Source organism: Lepidochelys olivacea, assembly GCF_965140295.1.
Source record: "Lepidochelys olivacea isolate rLepOli2 genome assembly, chromosome: 17".
NCBI lineage: Eukaryota > Metazoa > Chordata > Testudines > Cheloniidae > Lepidochelys > Lepidochelys olivacea.
In genome coordinates, this window is record NC_140427.1 from 11,063,788 (window position 1) to 11,088,779 (window position 24,992).

The 24,992-nt window shown below is 42.3% G+C and overlaps 1 protein-coding gene across 2 annotated transcripts in view; it reads right to left on the reverse strand.

Annotated features, from left to right (window-relative positions):
• EXO5 (exonuclease 5) overlaps window positions 1-24,992 on the reverse strand; it is a 491,361-nt gene that overhangs the window by 266,366 nt on the left and 200,003 nt on the right. For both annotated transcript variants that reach the window (XM_084651337.1, XM_084651336.1), the window contains exon 2: window positions 23,630-23,735. The gene's annotated coding sequence lies outside the window, so the exon portion shown is untranslated. The remainder of the gene's footprint in view (window positions 1-23,629; window positions 23,736-24,992) is intronic.

Sequence of the window (24,992 nt, forward strand, 5' to 3'; positions counted from 1 at the left end):
CAGAAATGTTTGAAATATCACTGTGTGATGTTTCATGCTATCCATTAAATAAGTAATTTATTGTAAAACCTATCAAAGAAAAAGGAAATCAAGTCAGATAAGGCTGGCTTTATAGTTTGTGGTTGGATTTTGCAGAGGTTATCATTACTTTCAGAACACATTTGATTTTTTCCAAGTTGTCAACTCAGAGTAATTATAATATTGGATTTGCTTTGGAGCATGACATTTGGAGTTCAATATTTGTAGTGTGTGCCAATAAGTGACTCATGAAAGTAAGGAACAATAATCACTCATTTTCAGGTGGAAGTCCCAAACTAGAATGTGGGTTCTTGTTTAGTTGAGCCAGAGACTGATATGAAAGGCTGTGGTCTTACTTCAAACACAGGATCACACATGCAATGTTGTCAGTTCCAGATCAATGTCCTCAGAGGCTAGCTGGTTTTATGGAGTAACTGCTTTGCAACACCTGAAGTGAGATGGACCCAAGAATTCAGATCTGGATTCTGTACTGATTTGTGGAAGGTAAACCCAGGCAAGTCTATGGGGAGAGACTTATTACTATTTTTAGCAGGTCTGTTGCCGCTAGCAGCCCATGCACGGTCATAGGTCTGGAGAAAGCAAAGCATTTGTGAATATGCTTAACTTTTAGTACGTATAGTTCAAAAGAAGTCAGTCGAACTACTCTCATGTTTAAGCACGTCACTGGATAGCAGTGGTAACTCTTGCACTGACCTACTAGCAATCCTGGGGTTTTCAGACCTATTATGGCCTTAAAAGGTATGTCTACACTGCAATTAAGAATCTGCGGCTTCTCCATGCCAGCTGGCTCAGGCTTTCAGGGCTCAGGCTAAGCAGCTGTTTAACTGCAGTGTAGACATTCAGGCTTGGGCTGGAGCCCAGGCTCTAGAACCCTGTGACTTGGGAGGGTCCTAGATTCTGGTCTGCAGCCTGAGCCCAAACATCTACACTGCAATTAGACAGCCTCTTACCCCGAGCCCCAGTCAGCTGGCACTGGCCAGCCACAGGTGTCTAATTGCAGTGTAGGCATACCCAAAGAAACACCCCATTAGATATCTGAATTTTGGACATCTGAAGTATGGTGAGCGTATAGATCCATGTGGGTTGCTCAGGCTCACAACAAAAGTAGGTGCTAGATGAAAATTCTATCCGTGGGTTCAGATTCTAAATCCACTCCACGTAGAGTGCAGCTCCATCCCTAGCTTGGGCAAGGACGCATACCTGAATGTAGATGAACTTATTCTATAAAGAAAGGTTAGAAAAAAATTAAGATTTCTATACAAAATGAGTGAACTGGTGTCCTCACAGTCCATCCCTAGATGATGGGGTTCAAATCACAAAAGAAAACAAAAACCTGACCTGATCCTCGCTGGTGTAAATTGACATAAATAAAGCTGTGCCAATTTTACACCAGCTGTGGATCTGGCCCATCGTTATAATCAGCACCGTCTCAAAAGTCTCAAAAGTGAAGCCAATGACCAAGTATGGGAAAAAAGTTCCAGGTTCTGGATAAAGGACCAGATCTATTCTTAGTTTATCCAAAACAGTTCATCCTTCCCTGATGTTTACAGAGCAATTTATCACATCCCTCTCTCTATTCATTGCCTTTTTATTTAGCCTAGTCATAAGCTGTATCCTTCAGTTTTCAAGAAGACACATTTTTATCTAACTTCATAACTCATGGGGTCCCAACTGTGAAATGATGAAAGCTGTTGTAAGGGGAAAAGCCATCCTTTATCTGTGTACGACACATCTGATGCATGTAAAGATAAAGGACGTCCTGCCAACTGGTGTCTCGTTGTAAAAAATACAAACACTGAAGAAAGGAATATACTCGAGATGCCTCCAGCAAGAAGAAAAACCAAGATGTTCAGAGAAGAGTGCTTCCAAACTGAATCCCCGGAGACAGGAGGCCAGGCATATCTTCTTTTATAAAGCAGGAAGTTCGAGATGTTGGAAAGGTTTTTTGCAGCACAGACTTTCAAGGGTTTCCTAAATGACTCCACAAATCATGGTGACAAATGATGATTGGTCCTTCTAAAACAAAAGGAAATATTGTACAGGACTCAGCACAATGGGGCCTTGATCCTGACAGAGCCTCTCAGCAATAGAAGTAATCATAGCCTAGATTGTGACTTTTGGCACAGCCAAAGGAGGAGTGGCGTGTGATTTGTGTGAAGTGTAACCCCCCCGCCATTTGGAGTTTGCCAGATTGACCCTCTAGGGGGTCCTACCAAAGGACTGCAACTGTAATGGCTACCAGACCCCTCAGAGAACATTTCCAAGAATGCTTGGAGTCCATGGTGGAGGCAGAATGGACTATAAACTCCTGCTGAGGACAATAGGGAGGCTTCTGCATGGGTTGATCTGGGCAAGCAGTTTGCGGGCCAATGAGGAGCCAGTCTGCTCAGCCCTGCAGTGAGAGGGGACAGCCTGACTTAGAGACAAAGAAACTAGCTTTTATTTCCATTTTGAGCTTGGGAGCTGAGAGAAGCCAAACAGCTCAGGGAGTCCCTGATTAACTCCCATGCCCCTCCAAGGAAGTCTCTGAACTGCTGTGGGATCTACTGCATGGCAGTCCCAGCCCTGCAGAGACCGCGCCCAATAGCGGCAGAGATCCAAACCAGCACTGGCTACTGAGACCTCCACAGCACACCAGACCAGGGAGCCAGGAGAGGATCCTGCCCCACCCAGAGGAGAAGACACTGTAAGGGGACTCAACCTCAGTGTGCCACCTACCTGAGAAGATAGCTAAGCAGGTATCTGGGGACTTTGAAAAGTTGTGAGTGATGAGCTTGTTAGTGTTGAGTGCTTATTAATTAACCCAAATCCTTTCCTTCCCCAGATTCTATTTTCCTCCTCCCAGTAAAATCCCCCACAATTATACTGCTATTTTTGGGTGTATCATTTCATTTGTGGGGTTTGTATTGATGTACTTTGTTTCTTGTATACTGAGTTTTATATTCCTTGCCCATTAGTAATGTTATTCGTTTCCCCAAGGGAAAGCACCACTGGTTTCTCGGACACAGCGAGGAGTCACCTTGGTTGGAGGCACCAGGAGTCGGGGGAAAAAAACCCGAGGACCCAACATATGTAAGGAGAGGGGAGAAGCCACTCCAAGCAGCAAGCACCAGTAAGGAGTCTTGAACAACAGTGCGTAGAAGGCACTGCGACTCACAGACACACCCGAGTCATCTTCAGGAACGAGAGGCGTCCCATTAAAGCCAACAGAACTTGGGCGTATGCTTATGGCTAAGCATGTGCTTTGCCAAATCAGGGTCTTTTTGATGGTCCATATCTGTAAAATGACTAGCCCCCCTCCTCACCCTGAAATGCCATCATATGCTGGTTCAGCTACTCTGGCCAGTGAGTAGGTGTGGTAGGGGAACAAAACTGTCTGTTCATTCCCAGCCCACCCTTGCTTACCTGCTCTGGGGAAGAGCTAGCTGGTATGCACTTACTCCAGCTTGCTCTGATCTAAGGTCTGGACAGTTTGTGTAGGGCTGTGCAGGTGAGTTTGTTCCTTCTTACTTTGCTGCATGGGTGTGTAATCCAAGCCACAATCTAGCCTAATACTATGTATTTTAATGATGAAAACATTTCCTCCTCCCACTTCTCGCCCATTAGAGTCACATTAGTAAGTGGCTGACCTGAAAATGATCAAGTTAAAAAAAAACAAACAATCAAGAAGTAGGATTAACTTTAGTTCTCTTAGGTAAAGATGCCTTAGGAGCTCTGGTTTGTTGTGGGGAATAGATAAATTGGCTCTAATGGTGCTGGGTAAAATGCTGAGGTCCTTACACAGTTTTTACTTAGATCTTACCCAGGCAAAGCCAACTTTGCCCAACGAATGGAATGACTTGTGGAATGAGGAACACTCCATGTGAGTTATCAGGGCAGCCCCGGGACCCAATTATTAGATTTAGATATGCAAGTTGTTCCTTTCACACAATTGTGCAGTCCTACTACTAAATTCTCTGCATTGTATCTTTGGTATTTTAGGCATTTACTTCTATCCCAGCCAGATCTTGGCAATCACTTCATAATTTAAAAACCAAATACTGAAACAATCCATGTGATTTGAATGGATAAAAGGAAAACGTTAAAGATGCATCAACAGTTCTATCACTGCTCCACAGTTTGACCAACTTGAGTAAATCCAGGGGCAGCAGATAATTTCAAGTAAGGTTGAACAGTTCAAGAAACTGAAAGCTTTGTATTATGAAATATAGGATGTTTCACAGCTAAGTCCCTCTTCAGCTGGATCAGATTTAAATCAATAGGAGAAGATGAGTTAAATTTAATATTTCTAAACATGGATATAGAGGAGATATTACTGTCCTCCCACCAGCTCAGATTATACCTCCTTGTCTGGGGAAAATGATGGAATATGTCACAGTGGATCATGCTCAGAGATTGTATATTTAGAAAAACATGTAAAGGTAAATTGTAATTATCCAGTTGTCCCTGAGGATTTCCTGAAAGTTTCAGGAAACCAGAATTTTGGGGAAATTAGATTCAGTTTCTACATGGGTTTCACATTTGGAATATAGAAATATAATTCAGACTCAGAAAACTGGAGTTTACATTTGTTTTAATACAGATCAGTAACAAATCGGAATCTCCTAAGCAGCTTTGAAAAAAAAAAATCTCACAATGTGTCAAATGACGTACCCCCTTTCTATATTACTTTTATCTGGCTTAGGAGCAGGAAGGTTTGGAACAAGAATGCTTGCAATGCATCATGGGCCCCAATACAAAATCTACAAAGGCGACAGAATTTTTGGGGTCTGATCCTCAGTGAGTGAGAGTCAACATAGTTCCATGGAAGCTGCACCAATGTTCCAGTAGCTGAGGATCTATCCTTTTGAGCTCTGTGGAGGAGCATATTATCTTCCTTGTGTTTTCTTAAAACAACCAACAAAAATAACCCCAGACAATCAAAGTGAGGCAGCATTTCAATGAGACCATATGAAATACCTCCCCTTTCCTTAGCATCGTATGCCTCACTAGCATGGGGGTTGAATCCAGGGAAGAACGAATGCAAGGTGTCTGTATTCCTTTTGCGCAGATGTTTCTCCTATGCTAGAGAGTGATTATTTTTCAAGCGCCTCTTTCAGGCAGAAATCCCCAGGTGTGCATCCTTCCTTCCTTGTGCTGACAAATTTTTATACAAACAGCAGATTGCATTGTTGCTGTGCTTTGCTAGAGTCAGGAGGAAAAAAATAAATAAATCCCAAACTAATGGGATGTTGGTTTTTCCTTTCATTGGTGCACATTGGCTCGTACCTTCCTTCTGCCTCTAGCTACTTGCACTTCTTTTCTCTGTGCTTCCTGCTCCCTGTTACCTCCCTGGAGCCATATTTGCACAGGATTTTACCTTTGCTTTGCCCTGAGTCTCTGCCCTCACTGTCAGAAGTGCAGCATTAGGAAATAGGGTCACGCTTTATATCAAGGCTCTATTTAGAAAGGGTTAATAAATGATTAATGGATGGCGTAAGCACTGTTGCAGGCATGAGGTATGTGCTAGAGCTCCTTATTATGAGCTTATTAGTATATTAAGGTATTAGCCATTATTATAAGCATTTTATCGACCTGTTGGCCACTGTAACCACTGATTAACCATTTATTAAAACATCAATCATTTATTTGCCCTCTAGAACCTATTTTCCTGTTCTCAGTAGAACTTTACGATTGCCCCTTTTCCTGGCCTGAGTAGCTAGCTGATATTCAGGGCCTTGCACAGTTCTTTCTGTTAGAAGGCGAAATGGATGACACGAGTCAGGTATATTTCATGCAATCTTGTTTATTCATAAATAATGTACACCAAGTCATGTTTCCCCTGAATGCAGCAGGAACAAAACAGCAGGTGGTTTACTTGCTCAGAATTTCCAGGTTTGCCTTTCCACTGTGTTCTGTGCCCCAAGGACCTCATCTCTCTGCTCCCTCAGGGCCATGCTCATGACTGCTTCTCTTTCTTTCTGTTGGTTTACTCCTCTCATACACACAGTGTGCCAAAACCAAACCCTTGGCCCCTGAGTTTGCAATCAGTCCACTGGGCTTTACTTCTGATCAGGTATTGCCATGTGGTCCAGTGCCTTGGATAGTAACCTCCTATTGTTTCCAGCTATCACTCCTTAAGGAATGTTTAATTGCTCCTTCCACTAAGCCTAAAAGAAGAACGCTTAGCGCAGCGATCAGCTTTAACCAGGTCTCTGAATGTCTACAGATCAAAAATCCACTTGATGGCAGCCATTAACATCATACAGCATAACAGTATAAAATGTGTCTGGAAAAAGTACTGAGAGATGAGGGGGTTTGTAGTTAAGGTGCTAGAATAGATTTAAAAAATTATGGGTTCAATTCCTGCCTCTGATATAACCCTACATCAATTTTGGCAAATCACTCAGGGCCCATTTACACTCCTAAACAAGTGCCAGATTTTCAAAAACGCTCAGTATCCAGCTGCTCCCATTGTGACTCAGATTTTTAAAAAACATTTTAAAAAAATCTAGCACCACATTTGTTCAATTTACCAGCCGTTATTTCAGACTCTCAGTTTGCTGTGAGCCCCTGAAATGCTTATATTTTCAGTGTACTGCATCTTTCAGTTTCCAAGAACTCTGCATACAGACACAGCTGACATTCTATTCTTAGACTGGCATCAGCCTGTGGAAGAGATGTATGCACTGTATTAGCATAGAGACTTTACATTCATTCTTTCTTGCTGTTTTCCTTAAGCAGAAAAAAAATAATTTTAGACTGAAAGTATACTATTGTTTTTTGGCTATGGAAGAGAGATCAGGCAGCACAGCAAATTCCACTCGGGTTCTGAAAATTAAGGTGCGATCTCTGCCTCTTATGTTCATGAAAAGTAAGAAAGCTTTTATAATCAAAATTTAGCTTGAGGATTTTATGCTGTGCATGAGACAGGAAAGAATCCATTTCATTTTTCCATATTGTCTCTGCATTACTGACACAAAAGTACTGGAGATAAAACACAGACTCAAATATACTATGGACAGGTCTAACGATTAAAATTTTTCCAGCATAGTTACATGAGTTAGGAGGCTGATTTTATATGACATAACTATATCAGCACAAGCCCTCGTGTAGATGCAGTTATACTGGCAAAAAAAGTATAAGCTATACGTGCAAAAATGTTGTTTTACTGGGATGACTGCATCCACATGAGAAGGATTTTCTGGTAAGCTATGCTGCCAAAGCTTTTAGGTGAAGACAGGGACCATGGTAAATGTGGTAGGAAATACATGCATCACACTCACACACCTCTCAATTACACCTGCCTCACACGGGTGTCACTCCATCGACTTCAGTGAAGTTACTCCTGATTTACAGCATTGTGGAGAAGAATCTGGCTCACAATGGAAAACAGTAACTCTAAAAAAGCAATGTCTATTATTATGTATTGTGCCTGTTACTTAACGTTTAGGAAGGCCTCCAAGATAAGGGCAGGCATCCTAAAAATGAAAGGGCAGCCACAGTACACACCTGGAAAAGCCTAGAAAAAACAATCTTGCCTATCAGCCACTCTTTCATCTCTACCACTTAGAGATTTACTTCAAGTAGACAAAACCAAGCCAAAAAGCAACCCAAAACTTAAGAGCAGTTTATTGAAGCGTTTAAAATAACTGCTGTGAGGTGTTTAGGCCCTTTGATAAAGCAGGCCCTATAAATCCTTTGCCTTTTTCACCTTCAGGTTCTAAGAACAATGCAGTCTCAAATCTAATGTCATTTCCAGTGCTGAAAACTTGTGACATCAATAAAATCCTAGTTTGTCACTACAAATGGAATTTTAAATTGAATTCTTATCAAATTAGCCTTTCATCAAGGTCATGAAATATTGTGCGAATAACCTTTTCAGAAGCTGTGTACATGGTTGCTGCCGGAGGTGAGAATGAAACAAATTCTAATAAGATTATTCAGCTGGAACACTCAATAACATACTATGGAATATACACAGGTGACATTCGGTTTAGTGATAATTTAGGTAAATAGATATACCAATGCTCAAAATACAGTGCTTCACTCTCCTGTATAAACATGCACTTCCAACACCTAGCTCATGCTTATTCAACAGCCGGGGGAATAATTGTCACGTCTCCTATAAGCAACTTTCAAATACCAAGTTTCCTGTAGCTATTGGGAGGAATTGTAAATCATACCTCTCTGCTAGATCCTTGTTGCGTTGAGGAATCTCGACTTTCAGACCAATACTGTTTTGTGGTATTTGCAGTTGTGTGTGACCCAACCCAATCCAACACCCAAATCTTTCCCAGCCTGTAAATTCCAGCATGAGGGGCTCACTTAGGGTTGCCAGGCATCTGGTTTTTGACTGGAACACCAATCGAAACTGGACTCTGGTGGCTCCAGCACTGCTGACCGGACCATTAATAGTCCGGCCAGTAACGAAGCAGGGCTAAGGCAGGCTCCCTGCCTGCCCTGGCTCTGCACAGGTCCCTGGAAACAGCCTGAATGTCCGGCCCCTAGGCACAGGGGCGATCAGGGAAGCTCTGCATGCTGTCCCTGCGCCAGAGCCAGCTCCGCAGTGCTGATTGGCCAGAAACCATGGCCAATGGGATCGGCGGGGGTGGCGCCTGTGGACATGGGCAGCACACACCACGCAGAGCCGCCTGGCCTAGGGGCTGGACATGCCGGCTGCTTCCAGGAGCAGCATGGAGCCAGGACAGGCAGGGAGCCTGCCTTAGCCACGCTGTGCTACCGACTGGGAGCCGCCTGAGGTAAGTGCTGCCCGGCCAGAGTCCCAGGTGGGAACCCCCTCCTGCACCCTAACTCCCTCGCAGACCTTGCTCTCCAACTGCCTTGGCCCCAGCCCTGAGCCCCCTCCCACACCGCAAATCCCTCAGCCCCAGTCCCACGCCACAGCTCACACCCCAAGCCAGAGCCTGCACCCCCTCATGCAGCCCAACCCCCTACCCCAGCCCAGTGAAAGTGAGTGAGGGTGCGGGAGAGTGAGCGATGGGGGGGATGAAGGAGCTGGAGTGAGTGGGGGGCATGGTCTCAGAGAAGGGGCGGGGCAGGGCAAGGGTGTTCGGTTTTGTCCAATTAGAAAGTTGGCAGCCCTAGGCTCATTCCTTCAAGACTCTGAGGACTGTAGCCCAAATGAGCAAGAGACTTAAGCATGTGCTTAAACTTTATGCAAGTGCATAGCCCTACTCATTACATGCAAGTGTTTGTGCTTAAGTCAAAGCAGGTGCTTACATTTTTGTCTGGATTAGGTTAAGTGCTTGGCATCTTGCAGATGGAGCTCTAGGAACTGAAGATACAGACATTCATGTCAGGCAATGATCCACCAATGAGCCTAGAAATGCCTTAACCCCTTTCTACAGCTTGCATGTATATTAACACATCAGAAAGAAACTGTACGATAAGTAATTCATCAAGAAATGTCACAAAATGCAGGTCATATGAGGATCCTCTTTCTTGCAAAGGGGGATTAAAAATGTCACTGGTGTTGTCTTTATCAGTAGTTTCTTTTTGCCAGTTTGTAGATGATTCAGCAATCCTTTCCAGAAACAAAATATAGTAGAGTTGGAAAGCATGCTAGAAGTTCTTCCCTAATAATGATACATATTGGCCAACCCAGAAAAATATTTCAGAAAGCATAAGAGAGAAGATAATGATAATTAGATAAGTATTTTATGCCACAATGCTCACAAAAATACAATATTTTCAGCAAAAGATAATTGACAAGATTATTTGGCTTATCTAAAATATCCTTTTCCAAGCCTCAGTACATCTGTTATAAAATAATTCATGCAGACATATGGTGTAATGCTGTAGATTCAACTTAATGTTCATCACTTGGAGAAAGACTTGGATAATAATTTGAAGTTTGTGTTCAGGGTGGGGTCTCTGTGGTGGAATCTGGACCTGATTGCTTATTATCAGTCCTGTGAAAAAGGACCGAATGAGCACAGGAAAACAGTAACAAACAAAGCTACAAGAGTAGAAAGTTAATAGAAGCGTGCAGGGCCAGATACTCAGATGGGCTAAATCAATGCAGTTCCATTGCCTTCAATGAACCAAAACCTATTTACACCCACCAGCAATCTGACCCAAGGTATCTTGACAACCTGATGGGGCAAATTTAACAAATGCCCTCAACTCCACTTTTTCATGCCCACATTTTCTGCACACCCCAAAACTCAGATCTGCACCTACAACGGGGGTCAGTACTTGCAAAACTGAATATTCGAGTGTACAAATTTAATTATGTCTGCAGGTCACCTTCCAACAGCTGACTGCAAGCACAGAATGTGCTCTGCTGCTTGGTTACATGTCCTATGGTATTGTTTCAGTTTCCTGACTGGAGGACTTCAACACAGCATGTATGGGTAATTTTATGATCAGGTTTACAATTTAAAATTCACTTTCAATGAACATTCTAGCATGCAAGCTAACCAATTGATTTTCCATGAATGTTCATGCTAGTCAAACTAAACTGTCTGAATGTGTGCAGAAGGAGTCACAAACAGTCTAAGGGAAAATTACTTTCAATTTTGAATACTTGTTCTTGGGAAAAATAATCCATTATTTAGTCACAAAATAAAAATGTACGCTAGAAGTGTCTACAGTATTTTAAGGTTAATGAGGACCTTTGTGGAGGACAGAAATTCCATTTCACAAAAGATTTTGAGATTTCAGAATTTGGCTTCATTTGGAGTCAGAACAAAATGTGAAGATATTTAATTTCTCTCATTTTGGATCAAAATGTTTGATTTAGCTAAAACTGAATCAAACAATTTTATTTAAAAAAACCTGTCATACAATACAAAATTTTAAAAATATTCTAACCCAAAAATCATTTCAGAACAAAAAAAATCAAAAGGCTTAATTCTGATAATTTCATAATGGGATATTTTGACATTGAATGTATTTTGGCTGTTTCCCTCCCCCCAGAAACAAATTTTCGGCAAGATTGATGTGCTTTCACAAATCATTACAAGGGAGCTGCATTTTCCAATGGAAAATGGTTCTGCTAAAGTGATATGGACCAGCTCTAGTTAGTCGGCAAACTCCTCAGCTGCTGTCAATCAGTACAGCTCCATTTAAGTCAAATTCCTCCTAATAGGTGTTACTAGGACTGACACAGAGCATAAACATTTTGCTGGTCCTCTGCATAGGGGTTGAATTGTGTCCTAACAGAAAACAGGGCTAAATTTGTCAGATAAACTGTTCATTACAAGTTGCTCCCACAGCTGTAATGCAGATGCATAGGCAAGACAGCAGATATGGAGCACTGTAACTATAGCAAGCAATAGCATGACCATCTGTTATGGGACTTCAGGAAGGCTCAGATTCAGATGTAGACCCCAGTGTTGCAGCTCTAGCCCATGATAAATACTCCACGGCCGGAGAGATTCCTGATGTCTCCCTCTAGGTACTCATATGGCCCTAGTCATCATAGTATCTCAGTGTCTCACAATTATTAATGGATTTCACCCTCTCAGCTGCCCTGTGAGGTAGAGCAGTATCACCCTTCTTTTACAGATGGGGAGTTAAGGTACAAGGTAGATGTAATTAATGGCCTAAGGTCATGCAGGAAGCTTGTGGCAGAGTTGGGAACTGAATCCAGTCTAATGTGCACCCACTAGTGATGCTCAGACTGAGGCTCGTGAGCCTCAAGTGGCTCTGCAACGGGTCTCCTGTGGCTCTTTGCAGCCCAGGGTATTAAAACGCTGGGATTTAATTATTAACCAAACTAAGTTATTAACCAATCAGGATGCTTTTACTAGGTTATTAACCAATTGTAGTTGATAAAATAATAGTTGGACAGCCATTTTGCTGTGTAATGTGTGTGTATAGATGGAACAATGAATTCACACAACTGTGGCTCTTTTGGGCAATACTGATCACTAATTTGCCTTCTGAACCACTGAGGTCTGAGTATCACTGTACTAGATCATCCTTCCTCCCGGTCATAGGACTGAAGAGACAAAAAGGTCTTTGTCTGATCAGTCCCAGACTTTGCTCAACAGACACGTTTAGGGTGGCAGATAGTTGGATAGTTGACTCATCAAGTCAAACTTAACACAGGAGCTCACAGTGCTAGGCGATCTCTGACACATTGATTCACTTGCCATGCATGGACTTCTGATAAGGCACCACATAGCTACTTGTAGCTTTTATTCCTTTCAAGTGCAGCCTAACCTTTGATGACTTCTTCACATTCCTTTCAGAATGATTTCTATTACAGTACATTTTTCCTCCACTACTGACATTTTGTGCTTACGATTTTTCTTTTTATTTAATCCCACTGAGTTTAAAATGTGGGGTTCTGGGAGGTTGGGAATACTCAGCTTGTACCCAGCTTGGTTGATGAGCTCATGCAAGTGACGGGAAAAGTTTAATTAAAATGTCCATCTCTCCAGGGGCAAAAACTCTTAATTTCTGTTTTGGGGCTCACGCAACACTCTCCCTTCCTTTGTAGCTCAGTCTTTGTTAGTCACAAATGGAGAACTCAGATGCACTTCCTTGGGGTTCAGACCTCACTGCCTCCCCTTGTCTCTTAGCCTAACAGTGACAGCACCCACTTTCCTCCTCTCCCCACATATGACTTGATGAACTGTCTCTTTCTAAAGATGACCTTTGGTTTTCACTCTTCTAATGGAGACCATTTAGAATTGCCTTGTGATGCAGATTCTTTCAGAGTTGGTGGTCCTCATTCTGAAGCAATTTGTGCGCCACGTAGGCAAGGCACATAGGGTGAAATCTTGTCGCACTTGCCTTCAATGGTGCTGGAATTTTCACCTTGGTGCTTTACCATATTTAGCACATGAGACAGTGTAGCTTATGAAACACAAACATGCTGCACCATATTTTCTCTATAATACATCTATGCGCACATTTGTGGGGAAAAAACAGACCCCGTCCTGCAGCCCTCACCCACAGGAACAAGTCTGACACATGAGGTGAATTATACCACTTAAAGTCCAGAGCCTCTGGACAGTTTCATCCCAAAGCCGTTCCGCTGGTATCAGTGTGACTGCTGGCATGAGTAAGGATTACTCGAGGAGCTGAGGGAGCTGGCCCACTATTTGTTCTCAGTATTCAAAAATACAGTTGGGTAAGAACATTGTTTGTGCAAAGTGCTAAATGTAGTAATATATTCCCAGCATTTAACTTCAGGCTACTCCTTGCCCTATCACATTGAAGAGAGTTAGAATTGGACATGATTTCCCAGGAGTAAGAGAAATCCCTGTTCATAGGCTTATAAAGGTTGACTTGTGAGCAAACTCTTCTACAGGGCAATTTCAGATGCTCTAAATGACATTTTAAATTCTTATGATTTTCCATTTGCAAAGCAATGTTGCTCTCCCAAATGACAAGCAAACCAAGCTGACTTCCCAGAAGCCAGTGGGTAAAGCCTGGCTGTGTTTTTTTTTTAATTGCTTTAATTTCTGTAAGTCCCCCAAAATGACCAAAGGTTAAAAAAAAATCTAATAAAAAGATTATGAATGTATCCCTATTTTACCATTTAGTGGGGAAGGGTAGCAGGCCAGCTACCTGATAAGATATATCAATAATTTTTATTATGAACTACAGTGGAAGCACATTTAACTCAGAACCATTAGCAGAGGAAATAGATTAGCTGTAAGAGCTAATGGTAAAGTGCAGTATAAATATTTACATTAATATATGACTAAGTCTTTTATTAACAGGCCATATTTTCTCCACATTTGTCTGCCGTTTATTATGGGATTTTAAACTGGATTTATACCCCTGTAGGATTTTCTAATTTATCTATAGAGGAAGAGATCCTAAGCCCTCTTAGGATCCTTTATGCCACTGCAGATTGCGAAGGTCTTTGCATGGTTGCATAATGGTGGGCATTTTTTTTAAAGTGTGTATCTGAAGTCCTTCTGCCTCTGAGAAATTAAGCAATGGACAAGACAATGGAGATACTGGAACAGATTCCTATCTGGTGTGAATCACCTGATTTCATTGCCTTTCATGGAACTTTATCAGTTTACACCAGCAGAGGGTCTGGCCCAGAAAAGACTTCAGATTCTTCCTAGAACTTCTCCTCAGTTCTTTATTTCTCCTCTTTATTTTTAAATGAAGAATTTTTTTTAAACCATGGTATTTAGTCTCCTTTTTAGATTAGACTCACATATTATCTGGTTACAGCCTTATTCTCTGGCCACACTCTGTGAACGCTTGGAAATTCTCTTTGCTCCAGTTCTAATAGCCCGCTCCACAGCTTAGTGAAGTGAAAAGATGCAGTGACTTCAGTGGGCTTTAGATTAGGCCCAAAGTGAATCAAGAACGTTGATGGAAATCAGCCAGGAACTCAGCCCAGTCCATGCAGAGCCTTCAGGTGCATCATTAAGTGGCAGTGGGAAAGCCTCCTACTCTAAATATTAAAACTATAGAAAAATATTAGGGAGAGTCAGCATCACCAGTCAGTGACAAGGGGACATTCTTTCTGACCCCAAAGAAGTCAAGCCCTAGAAGGAACACTTTTATTTCCTACTGTCCAAAGTTCTGAGGTTCCCTCGGGCAGCAGCACAACGTATCGAAAATGACTTGACATTTAGTTTTTATCTGCTGGCACTGAAAGGCTTATGGCTTCCTGTCACGTACAATTTAGGAAGCGATGGTCTTATTTACGATCATGTCTTAGATGTGCTCGTAAATACCACGGATTAATCCAGGTCCCAACTTTTCTGAGGTTGGCAAGTGTCAGCGGTTTTGGTTCAGATCCATCATTAGTGAATAGAATGCAAATATTAGAACTGTCTCTCTTATTGTTTTTCTGACGGCTTACCATTTTTCCTTCCCGTTTTTGCTATTAATTATGTACAAACCAATCGTCTGCTGTATGGTTATAAAGAAAAAAATAAGATAACATGTCCCAAAGAGCCTGTAACTTAAAAGCCCCGATTAATGAAATTCACCCAGATCGGCACACAGGCACACTCTCCTTCCTCCTCCACAAAATATGAATTGTAGGATTGGAGCCTACAGCCTGATTCTGCTTGTTGATCTTTGAGGACAGACTCTTATGCCCATGCAAACCTTGGTTAAATTCAGTTCAGTAAATTCACTGGAGTTCTGCATAGATACAAAACTCTGCTGGACTTGAATTTGGTTGCAGGAATGAGGCCTAATCTATGACCAGGAAGATCAGAGGCAGGAAAAGAGGGACAACAGAGGTGAATTTTTCCTGTATAAAATAGATTCTATTCCCGAACTAAAAGGGCTTATTGTTTCAGGCCCCATCAACAACTCCCCTCCCCCAAACATACACACTTTTTTCCAAAAATACTGAGGTTATAAAAAAAAAATAAATAAAAGCTCAGATGGTCAAAAACCTCCAGAAATCCTAAAAAAATGGGTTTAAATTAAAGAACCTTGAACTTGTTCGAGGATCCTCTGTTTTTATTTTAAACCACACACAGCCTTCCATTTATTGCAGAAGAATTTAAGTTAAAATATATATAGAGAGTCAAATATTAGGGAATTAGGATCTAGGCAAATGATATATGTCAGATATACTATCACATGAACCTTGCATTTTGTTCTGAAGCAGACTTGAGAAATATGTATTTCAGGCTCATGCCACCAATTTCCAATTTCAACTATCCTGTAAGAAGATTATGAGAAATTGTCACCTAGGGTCACTTATGAATCTCCATCTAGGACCGTTTTGAACAGCATCCCAAATCCTCATAGCATCAGGACTAATTCAATCAGACCTTTCAGCCACACCTACATATAACTCTCCCAAGCATGAGGGGAGTACAGAACATTTGTTTAAAGCATTGATAAAGGATACTGTGCAGTGCTTTCTATGAATTTGCCCGGCAGGGATTTGCCTGGCAAGAGCAGGTTTTACTGAAATGCTGTAATAACAAAGGTAGGAAGGGGGAGTCCTTTTTTCCACCGGCTGTTTTAACAAATGAACTTCATCACTCATGCTCTAGTGGTGCCATCTGCAGTCTTCACTTTATTTATTGGTGTTTCCCAGTCCCTTTAAAAAAACCAACATCTCAAAGGTGCTTACTAAGAATCCTGCCGTTTGATTCCCAAAAATTGTATTTTTGTGTGATGATAGCACCGTAAGGCCAGAGTCCAAAAACACTGTTTCCAAAACACGGTGAGGTCTGCTGGTGTAAATGGGTGTAGCTCCATTGATTTATTGATTGCATGTGTGCATCTATCCATTTTTCTGCCTGGATTTCCCTCAGATCTGTTATTGCAGCCTGAAAGCACAACCCTTCTATTCCTACTGTGGCAATTGGTATTGAAGAGCATGGGATATGCAGGTCATGGACAGATTCATTTGGCTTCTACAGAATAAAATGACCAGTAATTTTCAATGTGTCTACCTTTTCTTGGCCTTGCAGTTTCGGTTACTTTACTAACCCATTGCTTTACATGTAAGTGTCAGAGGGTAGCTGGCCTTTTTAAAGGCTCAAGGGCCCAGCCTACCTCTAACAGGCTCCACAGTGGGGAAAATGAGGCAGCTTCACGTTCAGCTCAGAGTAGTGAACTCACTCAGTAACTGGGAGATGGTTAATTAGGCAGGGAAGCATCTAAGCATAATAGAAGACTAAGGACCTCAGAGGGGGGACTCTGGAGGAGAAAGGGCTGTTAAAAAGACAGAAGGATAGCAGACAGAGGACCCCTCCAGCAGACTGGTGACAAGCAGCCATACAAAACAACACCCTGAAGAGGCAGAAGCAGGGAAAGAGTCTGGGAAAGACAACAGAAGTAGCTCAGGGAGCAGGAAGGGACGGAAGGGGATTGGTTCTGGCTCTTCCAAACAAGAGCCTGGAGCTGGAACCCAATGAAGCATGTGGGCCTGGGTTCCCCTACCACACCCAGCGAGGGACTTTTAGAGAAGAATTTCCTAAATTCAAGCAAACTAGGGCTGGTTAGCTCCTACTGGAGCCAAGGAACATCCACCTCACCATTCTCCTTAAAGGGAACAAAGACTATTGAGGACTTGCACCAGGAGGAGTGGGCTCTTAACAAGGACTTGGCAAGGCAGAGTCAGGGTGGTGGCATAAGGGACAACGGAACCAGGCTGGTGTACCATTGCCTTGCAGCAGGACAAATGCAAAGTGTCTGTATTCCAGAAGTTCTGGCCCTGTATCATTTCTCCCTCTTTTGAAGTGAGATGAAGTCTGCTAGATTGGCAGAACTGTTTTCATTAAATGACTACCGGTCGGTCAGTGGAACTGCTACTTTTCACTGCGTGTCCCACTGTTGTTCTGGAGGGACCATATATACAAATGAGAGAGCAGTCCAGTCCCTGTGGCACAATCCATATTTGGACAGCTGATGCCATTTTGATAGTGGCATTTGTAAGGTGGCCAAGAGTCCATTAGACACAAGAGTGCTGGGTTCTCCTGACAGCTGAGTGGGAGCTCAGAGATTGTGAGGCAGGAGAGAAAAGAAAAGGAAATACAGATGGCAGGTAATGGAAACATGAGGGCTATATGGGACCATTATAATAGAAAATGAAAGAAAGGTGGTGGGGAGAGGAGGTGTTATCTGAAAATGATCAGATTCTGGGCAGATTCTGGGCAGATTCTCACTTAACACGATTCAATAAAGCTCCACCGAAGTCAGAGAAGTTACACAAGCCGCGGATCTGGCCCATTGTCTCTGCTACAGTTATGGTACTGGAAAAACAGCTCTGCAGTTCTCTCAGGCAAGTTAATCACAAGATGACACACTTCTCAAGTCAGAGGCACACAACCATATGCCAATGTTTTTGTTAAAGGTTTCATTAGGGTCAATCAACACTGTAACTGATAGCTGAGTGTGTATGTGTCATACTAAAACTGAAGCCAATTTTTAAAAGAAACGTAAAGAACCTTACCATTATAATTAAGTTGCCTAATTCAAGTTCTAGTTGTGAAGATACCCCCGCTTCGCAAATCTTCTAAAGAAGAAGCAAATCCTCTCCCTCCTTATAGTTAACTCTGCCTGATGTCAAATGATGTCTTCGGTATTGCACTCATGCTGAGATAACAGCTTCAGACTCTAAACTCATTTGAAGGTTGGCAAGCTCAACACTACGATCTGAGCTCTGTTATGTCTCCATCAAGGGATTCTTCCCCGCGTCCCCGAATAATACCAACTTCCTAGGTAAGTTCATGTCATCTCTTTTTCTGCTTAACTATACTACAGACAGATGCGTGTAGCTTTTTGTTGGGAAGAGAAAGGTGGGCTAATAGGCCATTTTTTGATAAAGTTTAGAATTCTGGATACGCAAAGGACATGGTTAGATAGGTTAGGGCCAAACTTTAGGTTTTGTTAAGGAAAAGACATGTGGGGAGCCACACCTTTATGAAGCTTGTTGCCTCTTTGTGTCGACTATGGGTGACGAGTACATGGCACTAACTCAAGGAGGAGGGTATCTGTGTGAAAGTGGAGCTACCTGGAGGAAGACTGATGTGGGAAGAGAATCAAGCTTGGTAAGTCTATCCTAAAAAAAACCCAGAGCAGGTTTAAGCTTTTGGGATAGGGACTGTGACTACCTCTATACTTGCACAGTTCCTAGCAGGATTTAGCCTCAATCCTGATCAGAACCTCTGGCTTCTACTGTTATATTAAACACCACCACATAGCTCCTATATAGGGCTTTTCATCAGTACAGCTTAAAGCACTTTTCCAGGAGGTAAGCATCATTTTCCTCATTTCACAGATAGGGAAACAGAGGCACAGGGAGCAGAGACTTGTCCTAGGTCACCCAGCAGGCCATCAGCAGCGCTAGGAACCGAACCTGGTCTCCAGAGTCCCAGTCCAGTGCTCTATCCACTAGAGTGCATTACCTAGTGTTTGGTAAATATTTACAGACTTTCTCAGTAACTAACAGGCAAAAGCCCAGTTCTTGGGGCTCTTCAGCCCCATTCTGGCCTTTCCCTCCCGCTCCATCACCTCAGTTCTTTCTTAGGCAAATTCCTGACTTCAACAGGAGTTTGCTTAAGTAAAGCTTGAAGAACAGAGTTGGGTGAAATTTTCTGAATGAAAAAATGCAAACGTGGGCGGGCCGAAACTTTTTGCAACTTTGCGCCAAACAAAACACCAAAAAGAACGCCCTCCCCACAGAACCCCTCCCCCCCAAATTTCATTGACACTTTATAACTGAAGCATTTTGATTCTTCAGTTCAAAAGACTTATTTAAAAAAAAAACAATTTGAAAATATTAAAAAAGTGAAAGTGAAAACCAAAGTGTGTTTCAGGTTGAACAAAATGGTTAATTTCAGGTTGAACAAAATGGTTAATTTGACCCACAATGACTTCCCCCACCCCAAACTTTCGGTTTGACCAGTGAACCGAAAAAAATGTTTGTTTTTTTTAAATTCTAGTAAGGATTATAGGGTAGATCAGCAGTTAGTGTAAACTGGCTTTATAACTCAGTTCAGGTAAGCTATGCCAATTTCCAGCGCTGACCCTCAGGAGCTGTGTCAAGAATAGGTCTGCAGAGTTTTTACACAGACCAAGTTCTGGTCTCAGTTATGCACAGTTAAAACCAGAGTCACTTCATTAATTTTAATGCCGCGACTCTGGATTCAACCCAGTAAAGCTGAGATCAGAATTTGGAACATTTCTGCTGATATTTATGCTTCCAATTGCTCCAGAATCTCGCTTGGTGATGTCAGCAGAGGATTAACACAGAAGTCTAGTTGAGACTCAATTAACTTGTAGTTTGGCAGTTTTTGAAATTTAAATATTTTTCAATATGATCAAAAAGCTACTTAAATATTTTATGCTGCTCTTAGTCACCTTTCAGTTATTAATATGTCTAACTAGGGCCTCCAGTTTGAGCTTCCTGCTATAAATATGATGGTTTTGAATGATTTCCTGAATGCATTAAAAGTGAAAATCTTAGAATAAGAGAACAATATCACCCGAGGCCCTGTACGCGGGTTTAATCCATCCTCAGCAGAAATCTAGTTAGCAATTTATACAGCCCTCATAACCATCTAAGCACCTCATAATCATTAATGGATCAGACCCTGTGATGTAGGGAAGTATTATCCCCATTTCTGTCAGATGGAAAATGGAGGTACTAAACAGATTAGGTGACATACCCAGCATCACACATTAGGGCTGCGGGCTCAGCCAGAAATTGAACACATGTTTTTTGTGTCAAAACACAGCATCCAATATACTAAACTATCCCTCCTGCCCCTTCACTGTGGTGTGTAGAACATTTCTATATGCAGAAACAAAGCTTGGTGTGTGAGAGAGGAAATGCAGCCACAAATCCGGTAAGAAAAGGACAAGGTTTTTTTAAAAAGTGACAATTAAGTGATTTTGGGGTGCCCATATTTTTGTGTGCCCAGACTGAGGTACCTTAAACAGATCTGATTGTCAGAGAGTAGGTGCTCAGCATTTTCTAAAAATCAAGTCCCTTTATGATGCCTCAGACTGAAAAATGAACAAACACAAAAATTTCAGTGAAAACTTACTCATCACTCGCAGCCAAGATTTTCAAACACAACCAGTGATTTTTTCTTATTACATTAGTTCATATGTTTATAAGCATCCCATACCCCTCTTCGCTTTCCTTATCAGCTTGTGTTATTTATTTCAGCTCATGTGCACACTGTTCTTGCCTAATGGGGTTATAAAGCACAAAGTGCTGCGAAAGGATGCTTCCACTCATCTGCTCATCAATTTCATCTCTCCATTATGTTGTAGGCTTCCTGATGAATGGGAATCCTCAATGATCAGTAGTTAGCTGGTAGTTAAAGCCCAGGCTTTGTCCTGAATTTATACAGGCATGGAATGCTAATCAGGGAAGAGATTTCACTTTGAGTTACTGTACATGAAGATTCAGCCACTTACTATCTGGCTATGAAGGAACCAGCAAGGATACTTTTTTGAAAAAGATCCAACACAGAAAAAAAAAGTTCAGAAATGTTAAGAGGATTTTGAGACGCCCCTAGTCAGAAAATGCATTTGGGCCCACAGGGCTAGATTTTAATGTCACCATCTTCCCTGAATAAGGGGTGCCTTTGATGTAACTATTTTCACAATTCCCCTGTGAGGTAGGGAAATGCTATTATCCCCATTTTAACTGAGGGACAGATTAAGGGGACCTTTTTTCCCCCCCAAGGTATATAGGTGCCTTGTGGGAAGTTAGGTGCCTGAGTGCTCTTGAAAAATCCCACCAGCTGTTTATTTGCATCTTATTCTTTAGGCACCTAAATACCTTTAAAAGTCTGGCTCTGACTTGTCTGTGGCAAAGCAAGGCATCGAATCTGCATCCCCCAAGTCCCAGCCTAGCTCCCTACCTATTTACCCATCCTCCCTCTCCTTGCTTTGGTGGGGAGCGAGTTACTTCCCTTCTTGTTATGGAATTGCCTGGCCAGCTGCGGAGCCCTGCTGGACTCTTACTCCTCTGCACGCCTGAGGGAGGGCTGTGAATCTGTCCCAGAGGTAGCAATAAGGGTCAGATGACATGGACGCTTGAATATGCCACAGCTGCATACAGAGCAACAAAGGCTCGGAGGGGCTAAAAGAAAAATCACTTAGTGCACAAAGGTCCTGTGCTCTCCTTTGCATGTCAGGCAGATGAAGGGCAAGCAACAAGTCCCACAACTGTCTGTAACAAAGCTGCCACTCGGAGGCTTGATCCTCCTCAGAGACGGGCTGGCGGAGGAACTGAACAGCAGCCCATTTGCAAACAGGTTAAGGATATTCAGGATCAACAGGGTCAGAGCCAGCATATCTCAGGACATCTGTGCTTCACCAGCACGTAAGGACGATCCAAGAAACAAGCATCCCATCGCAACAGCAGTATGGCATTCTGCTCTGCCTTATGGCCATAGGCTAATTCCCGGCTGGACTTCAGCCTATGTGCACTATGTTCGAGACACTGAGAGAGAGTAACCGCCATTCAGGGGATAGCTTATACCTGCTGAATTTGTTGTAACGCACAAACTGCCTCCATTAATAATAGAATCTGGCACTCAGAAACATTTACTAAGTGCTAATTAAAACCCAGTAATGTATGTTTACATTTAGTTGCCATGTGATTTTTAATTCAAAACTGCAAATCAGGTCAGTGTCTAGCATTAAGCAGCTAAAATAACTAGCAATAATTTCTATTGATGGTGCTTGGTGTCTCAGTACTTCAGAGGTTAACTGTTACTAGTTGCTAGAGCATCATATTAGAAGACTAATAGGGCCAGATTCTGCCATCTTCACTTATATCAAACAGCATTTGACTCAAACGAATAGTCACATTTAAGTTTAGCCTGGTTTAGAAAAGTATCTAGTAGCCAATGGGGTTATTCTTTTAAGTTCCATTTGATGAGAGTAAAGATTGCAAATTCTAGGTCATGACTACTGGCTTTGAGTTATATATGTCAATCAAAGAAATGTTTTGTTAATGAGAATATTCTTCCTGTGGCTTGATTTTTTTTTCCTCCTGCATGCATTTGCTTTTATGAATCAGTGAAACTGTTTCTAGCTGCAACGCTTATTCTCTTATCAACACACGTGCACACCAGCATGCAGATGGGGCTTCAGCAAGTGTGGATTTCTGCAGAGAAATTAAACATGGGCATTGGGAAACTCTCTTATTTATGCAGGCAGTATTCATATGCAGAATGGGACCACTACATTGGAGACAGAGAGGCACTTCCACACAGCATGGCAGATGGAGCACTTACACAGTAGATACAGAAGAGGAAGAGAAGACAACGGTGTCATATACACTGATCTTCAGGGGTGAGAGAACCGGATTTGGTCAAATCAGAACCAATCAGAATCTTTGCCCAAATCTTGAACTAAGCCAACCCCGACCTTTTTTCTCAGGATCTAAACTTTCTGAGAAGTTGGGCCTGTGCCTTTGCATTTCTGGTTTTCATATGGAACAAGTTACCAAACCACCATAAAGCTATGGCTAAATTTGCTCAGGCTAATAATATATATTAAATCTCTCATTGCGAGCCTGCTCTCAGGCGACTTCCAGCCCAATCTTTGGAACAAACAGGCTTGGATATGCTCCTTATCACAATTCTCAGGTTATGGACTGGTGCTCCAGTCTGCAAAAACAGGAATTTCCTCAATACTCAAGCCAAACCGTCTGTCTGCATTGGTGGGGAAGGGGAGTGGGGGTGGGGGGCAGCCGCTCATTTCCCAAATCCTACTTAGCACAGTCCCAAATTCACCCCAGGAGGCTTCAGAGTCTAAGCTAGAACATCAACATGGCTATTTTCAGCACCGTAGTGCAAACCCACATCTGTGGACCTGGGCTCTGAGATTCGTTGCCATGAGGGTTTGGGGGGGGGGGGGGGGAGGCAGTGTAGACATACCCTGAGCGATCCCTGAGCAGCACGACTATTTGCAGTTCGCCAGATATCTCTGCCTGCTAATCAAGGGATTTGTTGCACCATCAGTCTTTTATGCCGAACACCCCATTCAATTCAATGGGCAGTTTTGGGTGGGGGGGAGGGGGGGGAAGAGAGAGAGAGAGCGAGAGAGAGAGAGATGGTACCCGGCTGCAGTATATTTGACTTCAGAAAACTCAACCTTTTAGCAGCAGTTTAATTTTAGCTGCTAAGGAATACAAGAAAAATGCAGTACTTACTACCCTTCTTCAGTACTGCAGGCCAGAGCCTCCACTGGTGTAAATTGGTGATGCCCCATGAATTCTGAAGGAACTGCACTAGTTTATGCCAGCTGAGGATCTTCCCCTGTAAATTTTGAGAGAACCCATTGTTTAGCTCTCTAGACATGCAGACAATGCTACTCTTAATTAAAGAAATACCACCATGACAGCTGGGAATTGACAGCTGGAACTTGACCAAAAAGAGTATAATAGTGTTTTTAATTTCTTAAAAAACAAAAAATAAACAAACAAACCCCCCCCCACACACACACACTCCAAAAAACCCCCAACCCCCCAAAAATTTAATCTGAAAGTTTCTGTTCTAAGTGAACAGCTGTTGATTCACAAAGAGATACTGAAAAGTACTTCACTTCCAACCACACATTTTTTTCTTGTCGGAAAGTACTTTGGCTAAGGAGGAAAAATCTGTCGAAGTTGAGGGGGTGGGGTGGGGGTGGGGACTTGCCAATTGATTTTCAACTTCATTTTCTAAAATGTCATGCCTAAATAATGACTAAGCAAAGGTAGAGCATACAAGATTGCATAAAGGAGTGTGACACTAGATAGATCTACTGCTATTGAACTCACATTTAACTGGTATAATTTTAAACAAACAACTATATTTTGTTTCATAAGGTCTCAGACTGGCATAAGAGGATATTAAACAACAAATGATTTAAATCTCTAGTTTTCTTTTAATATCCTTTCTTTTGCCAACCTCTGAAAGGACCAAACATTTCTACTTTATTTAGATATTCTTATATACAGTCTCCCAATAAGAACAATACACAGCTCTAGTTAAGACGATTCTCTCCCGCACCGCCACCCCGGGTATTTGTATATGTATCTCTAGATAACCTGGTGAGGCCTTCACTTGAATAAGCGTCCATGATTCTCATTCTACAGTCCTTTAAGTTATGCCCTTCTTACCCCAGACCTAGTTAGAAACATTGCCTGTCAGGGAGGGAGTACTAGTTTTATACCACCCAGGCATTATATCAGGCTATTCCTTCCTCTGTGGCAGAGGGACAGAGCCAGCAGCTAGAATCTAGCCAGAGAACCAAGTAACTGCGGCAAAACACAAAGGATGAGACATGCAAGATGTGGAGCATGCAAAAAAACAAAAACAAGCAAACATCACTCGGTTGTAACAAACACACAGACGATCCCCCTTCGTAAAATAATTATACGGTCAAAGCCAAGCAGTACGGCTACCTTGTTCACTAACCGTTGTAAGGGGAGACAATATTGCAAATAGCGGGAGGTGCAGAAACTCTTAGGAACGTATGTAAAAGGCAGCCAGAGGAAACCATTCCTCCTGTAACAGGATCAAGGTTGCTTC